Raw genomic sequence first — 15,273 nt, forward strand, 5'->3', positions numbered from 1 at the left:
GCACGCTGATGGGCACATTTTATGTTAAAATTCACTCAACAATTTTATGTTGTGCCCATCAGAGTACCCCTTAACCTAAAATGTGCCGGCATGGCCCTTTTTTTATGTTAAGGGGCACGCCGATGAGCACATTTTATGTTAGGGGGCACATTGTGCACATTTTATGTTAGGGGGCACTCTGATGGGCTCATTTTATGTTGGGGCACACTGATGGGCACATTTTATGTTAGGGGGCACACTGATAGGCACATTTTATGTTAGGGGGCACTCTTATGGGCACACATTTATGTTAGGGGGCACGCTGATGGGCACATTTTATGTTAGGGGGCACTCTGATGGGCACAGTTTTTTGTTAAGGGGCACTCTGATGGGCACATTTTTTGATAGGGGGCAGACTGATGGGCACATTTTTTGTTAGGGGCACACTGATGGGCACATTTTATGTTAACCACTTAAGAACCAGGTCTATTTCTGACCCTTGTTGATTACAAGGTAAAATCTGTATTTTTTGCTGGAAAATTACTTAGAACCCCCAAACATTATATCTATATATATATATATTTTTTTTAGCAAAGACTCTGGAGATCAAAATTGCCGTCACTGCAATATTTTTTGTCACGCTGTATTTGCGCAGCGGTCTTTCAAACGCAACATTTTTGAAAAATTACATTTAACTGCATTTAAAAAAAACGAATCAGTAAAGTTAGCCCAATTTATATATTTAATTATATTGTGAAAGATGATGTCATGCCGGGTAAATAGATACCTAACATGTTATGGTTTAAAATTGCGCACACCGGCGGAATGGCGACAAACTACGGTACTTAAAAATCTCCATAGGCGATTTTAAAAAACTTTAACAGTTACCATTTTAGAGTTACAGAGGAGGTATTTTTCTGGAAGTCTTGCTCTCGCTCTGGCGATCGCAGCGATACCTCACATGTGTAGTTGGAACACTGTTTTCATTTGCGGGCGCGACTTATGTATGTGTTTTCTTTAGTGCGCGAACTCACAGGGACGGGGGCGCTTTCAAATTTTTTTTTTCCTATTTATTTTATTCAATTTTAAAAAAAAATAAAATCTGATCACTTTTATTGCTGTTACAGTAAATCTAAACATCCCTTGTGACAGTAACGGGCAGTGACAGGTACTCTTTATGGAGGGATCGGGGGTCTAAAAGACACCAAACCCCTCCACTGCCCTTCACAGTATTCGAAATGCTAAAATTGGCATTTTTGAATACTGTCACCTTTTTAAAATCTGCGCCGTTAGAAACCAAGTAAACCGGAAGTGACATTGTAACTTCACTTCTGGGTTACTTTATTGGAGGCCCAATCAAAGCCGAATCCGGCTTTGTTCGGGACTCCAACCAGCCGGTGGACGTGTCGGCTGGTTGCTCAAGTCTCTCCGTGGGACGGGAGATCCAGGCAGAGCCGCGGGAGGCGGCGGAAAAGGGTGTCCCCTCCCGATCACTGTGATAACCGCAGAGAGGCTACTGAGCGGCATCAGCTGTTATCTCTTAAAAGCCGACTGCCGGCTCTAAAGAACGGTCCAGGGTGATGCCTGCAGCTGCATATCATCCCGCTTCAACCACTGCTCCAAGCCAACGTACAGGTACGTAGGGTTGCGGGAAATGGTTAAGGGACACGCTAATGGGCACATTTTATGTTAAGGGGCACACTGATGGGCACATTTTGTGGTGCCCATCTGAGTGCCCCTTAACATAAAATGTGCCCATCATAGTGCCCCTTTTTTATGTTAAGGGGTATACTGATGAGGACATCTGATGTAAGGGGGCACTCTGACGGGAATGCCTGATGTAAGAGGGCACTGTGATGGGGACACCTGATGATAAGGAGCACTCTGGTGGGGACAACTGATGTAAAGGAGCCCTCTGGTGGGGACAACTGATGTAAAGGAGCACTCTGGTGTTGACAACTGATGTAAAGGAGCACTCTGGTGGGGACAACAGATCTGTGATGAGCTGTGTCCCTTGTACAAAGCTTATCATCGATAGGGTTTCCACCTGTCCGAGATTCACCAGGACAGTCCGTGTTTTGAATTGTGTGTCCGTTTTTCCCGAACCACCTGACCAACTGTGGCTCCCCAAATAACCAAGTACCACAACCCCCGAGTGCATAGGTGTGCACATGGGCCCTATCCCCATACATGGACAGGAGAGAGGGCTTGATCTGCTCCTCCTCCCACCCCTTTCCAACTGTCTGCCCACCCAGGACCTCAGGAAAGGGAAGTTTGGGTTGGAAGTTTGAAGCTCAGCAACCGGCAGATACATAGTGGAAGAAAGGTGTCGATGCCTAAGCCTCCATCCTCAAGTGAGTGAGCTCACCATCCAATGTCTGTGACTGAAGACTCCCCCCTCCCTCCCTCCCTTCTCTTTCCTGTCTCCAAGCAAATTAGTACACTAAGGTAAGAGGGAGTTAGATGTAAGGGGTGCCCTGTGAACTCTGATGTAAGGGGGCTTTGGGAACCCTAATTTAAGGGGGAATGCTGGGAACTCTGATGTAATTGGAGGTTTGGTGAGCAGAAACCTCCTTACATCCGAGTTCCCTTTTACACCAGAGTCCACAGTGTTCGGGTTTGGCTCAAAGAAAAGGTGGCAACCTTAATCACTGATCAGGATAAAGAGCCAATGACAGCGGCTCTTTACCATGTGATTGCTGTGTCCAATCACAGCCGATCACAAAATGTAAACAGACATCAGTAACTTGCTGCTGCTGGTTCTTCTTTCCTACACACATAGAAGATTGTATGAGAGGAAGGAGAACCGAGAGTTGTGAGTTGCTTCATCTGAAGGGGGGGTACACACTATAAGAAAATAAAAAAAAATTCCATGCATGGCACGATCGTTTGTTTTTTGTATAGTGTGTACACAACTTTTGACATCCGATTAAGACTTTCTAAAGAGACAAAGTCCGAAGAGACAAACTCCAAAATGTAAACGTAACCACTTCAGGCCCAGGAGGTTTTACCCACAAAATGATCAGGTCATTTTTTGCGATTCGCCACTGTGTTACTTTAACAGACAATTGCACAGTTGTGCGACGCTGTACCCACATAAAATTGATGTCCTTTTTTCACACAAATAGAGCTTTCTTTTGGTGGTATTTCATCACCTCTGTGAATTGTATTTTTTGCAATATAAACAAAAAAACAACAATTTTGGAAAAAAAAAACAATATTTTTTACTTTCTGCTATATAACATTTCCAATAAAAAAAAATGTAAAAAATCTAATTTCTTCATAAATTTAGGGCAATATTTTTTCTGCTACATATTTTTGTTGAAAAAAAAAAAAATCCCAATAAGCATATACTACAAACTAGGGGATATTTTTTTTTTTTTTTACTAGTAATGGCGGCAATCAGCGACTTATAGTGGGACTGCGACATTGTGGCGGACCAGTGACATTATTACAGTGATCAGTTCTAAAAAAAAATATGCACTGTTACTATACTAATGACACTGGCAGGGAAGGGGTTAACATCAAGGGCGATCAAAGGGTTAAATGTATTCTCTGGGAGTGCTTTCTAACTGTATGTGGGGGAGGTGCTCTGACTGAGGAAAGACAGATATCGGTGTTCCTGCTTAGCAGGAACAAAAGATCTGTTTTCCTCCCTTGTCAGAACGGCGATCTGCGTTGTTTACCGCCATTCTGTGTCTCTCGGGAAGGATCGCGGGTGGCCGGCAGACATCGGGGTCCACCTGACCCACTGGTTGTCTCTCCCCTCTAGTCAATCAGCGCACGACCGCGCCTCCGGTGGTGCGCGCACGCTGCCCCCCTAGAACCCCCTGCACTAAATGACATACAGGTACGTGATTTGGCGGAGGGGAGCCGACTTGCCGCAGTAAAAGTACGTTAGGCGGTCGGCAAGTGGTTAATGTGTACTGTTTTCGTACGAGAAAAATCAGATATGAAAGACTGGGCATGCTCAACATGCACAACAAAAAAGGGCCTTTGTCGTATGAGAATTTCTGCACGATTAGTACCATCTTCGGTTTCGACCTGCTGTGAAACATCAAGGAAAACCGGACGATCGTTCGTCTGATTTTGTTAACCACTTGGCGACCAGCCGCCGCAGATGAACTGCAGCAGGCTCGCTCGTACAGGCAAAGTCCCGTACATAACAAACAAACAAACAAAGAGCGGGGGGGGGGGGGCACACCCTGAACATGCATTTCTAAAGCTGGTGCAGCTATGAAAACCAAGCAACATGCATTTTTACAGAGAATAGCGCACACATGCGAAATAAATCAAATATAAAGGCAATCAATTAATAAAAATGGGATTTAGTCCCACCATATGGCCATATCGTGCTCAAGCCCACCACTACGTCAAAGTACCCCATTGTCAGTGGGTCCTACACTATCCATAAAAAGAAGGATGAATCCAACCTCTCTAAACCATTGGAGATACTTACTCCTTACTGGGAGAGATGCACTATAAGGAACCCCTCCTATATCTACTTGCTAGTGGACACTGATAGAGTACAGGTGTGGGAGGGTGGGGTGCTCAACCCCAGAAGTCTGGTCAGACTGAATACATAACAAACAAAGAGCTGGGGGGGGCACACCCTGAACATGCATTTCTAAAGCTGGTGCAGCTATGAAAACCAAGCAACATGCATAGTCCCGTACATGTAAGGCGCTCGCCTGGGAGGAGCTAAGGGGGATGCGCGCCGCCGCCAGAGCGCTCCCACCCCCGCTCGTCAGCGGGGAAGCCAGTGCAGGTGTCAGGCGGCTCTGATTGCCACCTGACATCAGCGATCTCTCCCCGCTGACAGAGAAGGATGGACGGCTGATGTAAACACAGCCGTCCGTCCTTCTCCCTGCAATGATCACAAAGGTCATGTGATCCTACTATATAGGATCGCATGTCTCTGTGATCATCTCACAAGCCCAACCCCCCACAGTTAGAAACACTCCCCTAGGGTCACATTTAACCCCTTGATCAACAACAGTATTAACCCCTTCCCTGCCAGTGTCATTATTACAGTAACAGTGCATATTTTTAGCACTGATTACTATAGTAATGTCACTGGTACCCCCAAAAGTGTAAAAAATGTCAGTTAGGGGTCCCATCTGTCCGCCGCAATGTCGCAGTAAAAAAATCGCAGATTGCCGCCATTACTAGTAAAAAAAAAAAAAACAATAAAAATGACATAAATCTTTCTCGTAGTTAGTGAACGCAATAACTTTTGCGCAAACCAATCAAAATACGCTTGTTGTGATTTTTTTTAAACAAAAATATGTAGTAAAAAACAAATTGGCCTAAAATGTTAAAAAATTTTGATTTTTTTTGGGAATGTTATATAGCAGAATGCGAAAACTATTGTTTTTTGTTTTTTTTTTTAAAAATTGTCGCTCTTTTTTTGTTTATAGCGCAAAAAATAAAAATCGCACAGGTGATCAAATACCACCAAAAGAAAGCTCTATTTGTGGAAAAAAAAAAGTACATAAATTTTGTTTGGGTACAGCGTCGCTCGACTGTGAAATTGTTCGTTAAAGTAACGCAGTGCTGAATAGGGCCTGGTCATTAAGGGGGCAAATCCCTCCGGGGCTAAAGTGGTTAATGTGTGTACTGGGCTTAACCATCTGGTATACTGTAAACACAAATAAAATTATAACAATACAAGCTGCGCTAAGAAATGATATGATCAACAAAAAGTGCAAATAAATATCTGGATAAGCAAATAAAAATGAAGTGTGAATTTTATCACAAAGTTGAGTGGTAAATGATCAATCTATTGAAAACGTAAATAATAAAAATTGAAAAAGTGATGTTAAACAACCACATATAATGTGACAAAAAAAGTCCCAAATTGTGAATAAGGAATGATTTGAATAAGTGAAAATATTACATAAAAGTTCCTGAGCACACAACAAACACGCGTGATATGATGTCCTCTACCGCCTGTATACCAATTCCCCACCGCATGCAAGTCTGCTTACCAGATGACACAGGTAATGGAATCGGATAACCAATTGGAGAAGGACGAAGACACACCGATAGTCCCACGACCCTACAGACCATCCAACCAAATGGAGGAGACAGGAGGAGCCCCGGGATGAAACCACAACTAGGGGGGAGGCAGTGTAATCCAGATGTATAAACACTGCTCGTCTCGCACTCAGGAAGCCAATGATCGCCAAACAGCAGCCATAGAAATGAATAATAGACGTTTATTATAGAATAAAAGTACACTTACAATGTGTAAGATAAATCGCGCTAAATAGAAATAAGCTGGCCGGCTTGCCGGTCTGCCCGTCCTTCCGGGTAGCTCAGGTGACGGCAGCACATCGTGACCCAACACGTTTCGTCACATATGACGTCTTCCTGGGGTGGAAGGGCCTTTGTTGTATGAGAATTTTTGTACAATTAGTACCATCTTCGGTTTCGACCTGCTGTGAAACATCAAGGAAAACTGGACGATCGTTCGTCTGATTTTCTTAAAGTGTGTACCGGGCTTTACCATTTGCTATACTGTACACACGCACAGAGCCACATGATTGCCCTAATAAGAGCAGTGTACCTGTCACACAGAGCAACCATCAGAAGTGCCCCGATTGCATCAAGTGTACCTGTCACACCAGTGCAGCCACCATTGGTACCCTGATTGCAGCAAGTGTACCTGTAACACCAGTGCAGCCACCATTGGTTCCCTGATTGCAGCCTGTCACACCAGTGCAGGTGTTATCAGTGCTATGATCAGCCAGTCTACCTGTCAGCCAACCACTGTGTCCCTGATTGCAACCACACCTGTCCCAGTGTCAGCAGAGCGTGCCATGTCCAAAAAATTTTACACTAGTAAGGAGGCATTTCAAATCCCCAGCATGACCAATGGGAGCAGCAGGGAACTCCTACTGTCCAATTCAGGTTACCCATAGAGAGTAATCAAATTGGAGGAAGAAGAGCAGGCAGCCACCAGCAGTGTTATACATCATACTGGTGAAATGGTGAGCACCAGCAGTGTTATACCCCTCGATGAAATGTTTCTTGGTTTCAGGTGGACATTATATGATGTCCTGTTAGACTTGCCGCTGGTGCACATCTCCAGCGGCTCTTTACCATGTGATCACTGTGTCCAATCACAGCTGATCACAAAACGCAATCAAACACTGGTAACTTGCTGCCACCGGTTCTTCTTCCCCACACATACAGAAGATGTGTAAGAGGAGGGAGAAGCCGGAGTTGTGAGTTACTTCTGTAACACCCTCCTAGATAGGTGCTAGGCAGGTGAAATATAGTTTGCTCGGTCGGCTTATCAGGGGAGCCTGATTATTAGTTATGCCTGTTGCATGTGTCCATGTGGGATTCATCTGGTCTGAGGGAGTGTCCCCACTGTGTCCAATAGGGATGCATGTTGGACAGTGGAGGAAACCCAGCCAGTGAAACACAGGCTTTTGTAGCTGTCTCAGTGGGTTGGCACAGACAGTGGTGCATCCTGGGATATGCTATAAAAGCCAAGGGCACATGTGGCAGGGGGTCTTTGGGCAGGAAGTCAAGTCCCGGAAGGAGGGTGATGGCTGTCTCCTCCTCTGAACTTGTGGAAGGTGGTCACAGGCAGTCGGCCTGAAACCAGAGAGTGTGGCTGAACGCATTGGTCCAATCCTCCTTCCTCTGCTCCCCCGGACAGGGGATTGCCATTGGGCGGACGGTGCCATACAGAAATACATGTAACTGGCACTGGCACACTTACTATGTGCTACTGCCAGGTGCCAGCCAAGACACCCCCAGTGAATAAGCAGCGCCTACCTTACACCCCTAAGCAGGACCAGACTGGGACAAAAAATAGGCCCCGGGCATTTTAAAATGAGCAGCCCATTTTTTACTTTTTTTTTATATTTGTATAAACCAAATTACAAATAATGACAACTAGCAATTTCTTGAAGTGTTTTAGTTATATTTAGCCTGCTTTAGTCAAACTGAGCTGCAGCACGGTGGCCAAGACCATACAGCGTTTTAACAGGACAGGTTCCACTCAGAACAGGCCTCGCCATGGTCGACCAAAGAAGTTGAGTGCACATACTCAGCGTCATATCCAGAGGTTGTCTTTGGGAATAGACGTATGAGCACTGCCAGCATTGTTGCAGAGGTTGAAGGGGTGGGGGGTCAGCCTGTCAGTGCTCAGACCATGCGCCGCACACTGCATCAAATTGGTCTGCATGGCTGTCCTCTCAGAAGGAAGCCTCTTCTAAAGATGATGCACAAGAAATAGGGATGCACCAAAATTTCGGCCACCGAAAATTTCGGCCGAAAATGAGCCTATCCCATTTCGGCCGAAAATAGGTTAAAAGTGCCGAAATGAATGGCCGCCGTGAGGAAGGAGGAGTACGCAGCGCAGGTTTGAAAAGTCCCTGATTCTCCCGTCCGTAGGATAGGAGAATCAGTCTGTTCAATTAGGGGCCGGTGGCTGCAGCCGAGCGGAGCGTCTGTGACACCTCGTCTCTCACACAGCCCAGCAGCGAGCTGTACTCACCCCTCCCAGACACGGACAGGAGAGGAGAAAGGCATGCAGCTCATCCTCCTCCCCCTCCCACCCCAGTTTTTCTGTGTCTGCCCAGGGATGTGGGCAGGAAATATGAAGAACAGCAAGCAGCTACACATTTCAAGCCTCATGAATGATACCTGAGCCATCCAGCCTCTGCCTCGCCCTCGAACCTTGAATGAGTGAGCACTGCATTTACACTTTTCATTACACATAACTGTCCCTATCTCCCTCCCTTGTCTCCCCTATCTGCCCCCCCCCCCCTCTGTTCTTCCAAGCTCCATTGAGTGAGAGTGAGAGTAAGGAGATTGCATCCTTGGGATGCGGAGGGACTTTAACACTAACACTGATAATTAACACTGATACTGGTCGCACTAATGCAGCACAAAGGGGTTAATTAACTGCCACTGGTCGGTCACTAATGCATCAGTGACCAGCAGTGACAATACATTAACCCCCTCATGCTGTATAATAGAAATACCATTGGTAATTAAATTAACCTCTTGCCAACCCATCACAGTACATATACTGTGACAGGGTGGCAGTGACAGGTGTACGTCGCTACCTGTTTTTGGTGTATGCCCCTGTTCTATCTGCTAATATTATTTGGGGGGAAAAAGTCATTTTCGGTTTCGGCTTTCGGCCAAGGGCATCCTGCATTTTCGGTTTCGGCCCAGAATTTTCATTTCGGTGCATCTCTAACAAGAAAGCCTGCAACCAGTTTGGTGAAGCCAAGCAGACTAGGGACATGGATTGCTGGAACCATGTCCTGTGGTCTGATGAGACCAAGATAAACGTATTTGGTTCAGATGATTTCAACCGTGTGGTGTGGCAACCAGGTGAGGAGTACAAAGACAAGTGTGTCTTGCCTACAGTCAAGCATGGTGGTGGGAGTGTCATGGTCTGGGGCTGCATGAGTGCTGCCGGCAGTGGGGAGCTACAGTTCATTGAGGGAACCATGAATGCCAACATGTTCTGTGACATACTGAAGCAGAGCATGATCCCCTCCCTTCGGAGACTGGGCCGCAGGGCAGTATTCCAACATGATAACGACCCCAAACACACCTCCAAGACAACCACTGCCTTGTTAATTAAGCTGAAAGTAAAGGAGATGGACTGGCCAAGCATGTCTCCAGACCTAAACCCTACTGAACATCTGGTCTCTAACATCCACCAGCTTCGTGATGTCGTCATGGAGGAGTGGAAGAGGACTTCAGTGGCAACCTGTGAAGCTCTGGTGAACTCCATGCCCAAGAGGGCTAAGGCAATGCTGGAAAATAATGGTGGCCACACAAAATATTGACAATTTGGGCCCAATTTGGACATTGTCACTTAGGGGTGTTCTCACTTTTGTTGCCAGCGGTTTAGACATTAACCACTTAAGCCCCGGAAGATTTTACCCTCTTCCTGACCAGGGCCTATTTTGGGATTTGGCACTGCGTGAATTTAACGGACAATTGCGTGGTCGTGCAACGCTGTACCAAAACTAATTTGACGTCCTTTTTTTCCCCACAAACAGAGCTTTCTTTTGGTGGTATTTGATCACCTGTGTGATTTTTTGATCATGCGCTATAAACAAAAAAGAGCGTGAATTTTGCAAAAAAAAACAATATTTTTCACATTTTTTTATATGAAATTCCCCAAAAAAATTTAAAAATCTAAATTTTTTAACACTTTAGGCCAATTTGTTTTATGCTACATATGTTTGGTAAAAAAAATCGCAAAAAGTGTATTTTGATTGGTTTGCGCAAGTTATTGTGTTTACTAACTAAGGGAAAGATTTTTGTCATTTTTGTTGTTTTTTTTTAACATGTAATGGCGGCGAGCTGCGATTTTTTTTTTGCGGGACTGCGACATTGCGGTGGACAGATCGGACCCTTGACTGACATTTTTGACACTTTTGGGGTTACCAGTGACATTACTACAGTAATCAGTGCTATACATATGCACTATTACTGTAAAAATGACACTGGTAGTGAAGGGGTTAACTTTTTTTGAGAGGGAGGGGTTAAGTGTGTCCCTAGGGGCGTGCTTCTAACTGTGATCGGATGTGGCTTGAGGTGTAAGAACAGAGATCAATGGTCCTACATAGCAGAACCGTATGATCTCCATTTTTACACAGGGAAGAATGACAGGCGGCTTTATTTACATTAGCCGCCTGCCTTTCTCCCGGTGTAACGGACAATCGCAGGTGCCTGTGAACGAGCGGGAGCAGGAGCGCGCCTCCGGCGGCACGCCTTTGCTCCCTAGAGCCTCACAGGCTAGCGACGTAGTCCTATGTCGCTTTGCCTGTGAGGGGCTGACTGCCGCAGTAAATAGTTGTGCGGCGTTCGGCAAGTGGTTAATGGCTGTATGTTGAGGTATTTTGAGGGGACAGCAAATTTACACTGTTATACAAGCTGTACACTCACTACTTTACATTGTAGCAAAGTGTCATTTCTTCAGTGTTGTCACATGAAAAGATAGAATAAAATATTTACAAAAATTTGAGGGGTGTACACACTTTTGTGAGATACTGTGTATATATATATATATATATATAGGGGGACAAATTATTTTATTAACATGAGGTGGGGGGTCTCTTCCAAGACTGCACGTGTATTCAGCAGTGGTGATGTACCACTACCTAATAGACGGGCACCAGTGATTTTCTCGTACTGTAATCTCAGGCAGCCCATTCACTTTTACACAGATCACGGCTGTTTTGTTCTCCCTGTGAGAAGTGAAGTTCTCCGCTTCATAAACAGGGTGCCAGAGGAGATAATTTTCCTCTGAGAACTGCCGAGACGTGAACTGAGAAAAAAAATTCTCACTTTCATAAACGTACACCAAAGAGATGTTTCTCAGACGAATTCCACACGGTGGTGATCTCACTTCTTTCCTGGCAGGAAGTCTCTATGGAATCCAGGAAGTGATGTCAGGAACAGAAAGGAAGTGATGTCAGCAACAGGCAGGAAGTGATGTCATGTATAAATAAGCTCCAAATGAGGTGAGTCGGGAGGAAATAGAGAGGAGGTAATAAGATCTTATTTTCTATTTTATTTATCCTCTTTTTATATACGTAGTCACAGGACATTACAGGGGCAGATACCATCCAGAGAGGCTGAGCCTTCAGTCCTAGAATTAATGTTTATTATCCTCCTTTATACTATAGTCCTATTATACAAGATTTGGACGTTCTTTGATACTCCTGTCCACCATTAATGGGAAGCCCCTATGGACGCCAACAAACAGCACTAAGAACATGAGAGTTGGTCAACTTTATTTGGGATATAGAAGGACCTTATACATTGTAAATTGTCGTGTGGCATCAATCTTAGCACATATTATAGCTTTAGTAAGTCTGCGAGCAACAGCATTTAAAAATACAAACACTCAAGCCCAAAAATGGCGATTGGGCCCACTGGCCACCTGACTGGTGGGCAAGGGCCACCAGGTTACATGTCTTTCAGGGGCTCAAGGTAGCTGGGTTGCTCCCTAAACCCGTGCCGCGCGGCCAGCCACAAGTTCATTTTAGCCAGGAGGGGGGCAAAAACTACAGGTCAGCTGACCTGTGACCATGAAGAAGGAGGAGCTCCCACAGGTATTTAGAGGCTGCAGGAGAAAAATAGAGAGATTGATTATTCTATATGTAGCAGCCCCACCGCTCCTCCTATCCAGATTCTTTATACTGCCCCCCTATGCTCTCCACTCCCCACAGTGCTCTTTCTGGGGGCCCCCCGTGCTCTCTCTCGCTCATTGGAAAATGCTTGTTGCCTGGCTGTGCAGGAATGGGGAACACAGTTATCTGCAACCCCTGCTACATAATTCTTAGCAGAGGTTCCCTAAGACTTGGAAAGTTATTTCAAGAGTTAGGGTCCTTTCACACGGACTCAACGCCCAACGGAGTCCGTTCTGCTCAGCAGGGGGATTGATCCGCCGATCCCTGCTGAGCAGGTGGATGATAGCTCCGTCTCCACTCTGTGTGAAGAGACGGAGCTGTGAGATCCCCGCTGTCCTCTATGGGGAGATCGGATGAGAACGGACTGCCTGTCTGTTCTCATCCGATCCTTCAGATGGATGGAAAATAGGATTTCCATGTGTCCGGATTTCACGGACAGTAACAGATCGGATAGCAGCGGGTGTCAGCGGACATGTCTCCGTTTACACCCGCTGCCCCATAGGGATGCATGGAGCACCCAATCAGGTCCGCCTGAAAAACTGACATGTGAATCGGATCAGATCGCCCGTGTGAAAGGGGCTTTAGCCTTAAACCAGCCTTAAACCATTATAATGCAAAAATATCAGGACACCTGCCTTTGCACAAACTTCAGTGGCATCCCAGTCTTCGTCCATAGGGTTCAATACTGAGTTGGCCCACCCTTTGCAGCTATGACAGCTGAAAGCATGAAAGCAAGGTCCATAAAGGCATGTATGAGTGAGTTTGGGGTGCAGGAACTTGACTGGCCTGCACAGAGTCCTGACCTCAACCCGATAGAACACCTTTGAAATAGAGCTGCACGATTCTGGCCAAAATGAGAATCACGATTTTTTAGCTTGGAATAAAGATCACGATTCTCTCACGATTCTCTGTGTAACAAAAATAAATTGGGATAACTTTACTGTTACGTTTTTTTTTTTTTTTATTCATTAAAGTCTATCAATTGTGTTTGAAAGACTGCTGCGCAAATACAGTGTGACATAAAATATTACAACAATCACCATTTTATTCTGTAGGGTCTCTGCTAAAAAAATATATAAAATGTTTGGGGGTTCTAAGTACTTTTCTAGCAAAAAAAAACAGATTTTAACTTGCAGGCAACAAGTGTCAGAAAAAGGTCCAGTCTTTAAGAGGTTAAACTTCCATTCTCCCTGGCAGAGGGAAAGAAAAGATACAATGTAATCATTTTTGTTTATAGTTACTGGGAGACTAATGTTGATAGGCTTTTGTTTGCGGGAGGCTTTTTTTTTTTTTTTTGCACAGCTGTTCTCTCTGCAGCTATGCAAAGAATCAAGCATATGTCAGGTTCAGATCGTCAGGAGGGGTGAATCGAGATTGCGATTTTCATACGATTAATCGTGCAGCTCTACTTTGAAATGAATTAAAGGGGAGACTGTGAGCCAGTTCTGCTTGTCGTGTCCCCCCCCCCCCCGGTGCTCTCTCTGTCCCCCCCATTCTCTCTTTGGGCCCCCCCCCCATGCTCTCCAGCCTCTCATATGCTTTCCACCCCCCCCCCCTTCCCATGCTCCCCCCCCATGCTCTTTCACTCCTGTTCTCTTCCCTGGCCTCAGGATCAGTCTATAATGCCAAGACCTATTTATTTTTTTGTCTCAGTCCGGGCCTGCAAACACTAGAGGGAAGCAGCTCCCTACAAATATGTCTCTCCCTACTGGGGAAGCCCGAGTATTACCCCTTACATGCCCATTCTAATATTGTACAACCATTACAATTCCAGTGCTCTCCTGCCTCCCCCCAGTGCTTTCCGGCTCACCTTGTGCTCTCCATCCACCCCCCTGTGTTTGCTCTCCAGCCTCCCCCATGCTCTCCAGCCCCTCCCCCCATGCTCTTCTCCGGCTCCCACTTTGTTTAGGATGGAGAGTGGTAAAGGGGCCAGTAAATATGAATATGTCATGGGTTGCTCAGTCTAAAATACCCAGGCCTATTTTGTTTTTGTCCTAGTCTGGGCCTGCAAACACTAGAGGGAAGCAGCTCCCTACACGTGTCAATCCCTACTGGGGCAGCCTGCCTATTAACATCTTACATCCCCATCCTAATATTGTACAACCAATACAGTCCAGATAATTCTCTGTCTACAGGAAAACCTGCATAGATCACATGACCACACCAATGAGGATGGAGGAGGACCAGAGTCACATGACTGAGAGGATACTAAACCTTACCCTGGAGATCATCTACCTGCTGACCGGAGAGGTGAGGAGGATTCTGGGAGGTCACATGACATCACTCCTATCTCTATTAATAAAAGATTGACATGACCAAAGAGGTGAGGAGGGTTCTGGGAATCCTAACATGACATTCCTATTGGTTTCCTAATACAGAGGTTTCCAATTCAGAAGTCAGGTGGTCATATGACCATCACAGTGCCTCCATGTGACTGCCTAAAACCTGAGAGAGACAACATGCAGAAGATTCTAGAAGTCACCAAGAAGATGATGGAGCTGCTGACAGGAGCGGTGAGCGGTGCTGGGAATTCTGGGACATTATCCAGTAAGTTTTCTGCAATGTTACAATTGATGTCATTTTTATTGTATATTCAGAGTGGAGACCTGAGAGATTCTAAAGTTGAGGTTAAAGAAGAAATAAAAGAGGAGGATGATGAGGATGGGGTGACGGAGGAATCTGTAATTCTAATAGGACTCAAAGATCTGTACCAGGACACCATGGTGGAGTCATCCAGCTACAGAAACCCAGCAGAGAGATGTCCTCGTCCTCTGTATTCCCAGGATTCCACACAAGAAGATCACACCATCCACCAGGTTGTTGGAAGGGAATATCTGGAATATGGGCTCATGGGGAAATCATATGTGGATTTTTTAATATGACGTCACAATGTTAAAGCTTCTATTTTACAGATGATATTTATATTCTCTTTTTCTTGGTTTAGGGTGAAGATCTGATGCATATAAAAGTTGAGGTTAAAGCTGAAGAAGAGACGTATGTGAGGGATGATCAGCAGTCTATGGAGGAGGATGGAATAACGGGGACATTTATAGACGAGGACACTCCTACAGAGATCAGCACAGGTGGGTCATTAACCAGTAAATGC

General features: G+C 45.4%; 1 protein-coding gene across 1 annotated transcript in view; it reads left to right on the forward strand.

The window, feature by feature from the left end:
• LOC309550683 (uncharacterized protein) overlaps positions 1 to 15,273 on the forward strand; it is a 3,164,715-nt gene that overhangs the window by 987,158 nt on the left and 2,162,284 nt on the right. The gene's annotated exons all lie outside the window — the stretch shown is intronic.

The sequence above is a fragment of the Pelophylax lessonae genome (genome assembly GCF_965119305.1).
Source record: "Pelophylax lessonae genome assembly, chromosome: 3".
NCBI classification, from domain to species: Eukaryota; Metazoa; Chordata; class Amphibia; order Anura; family Ranidae; genus Pelophylax; species Pelophylax lessonae.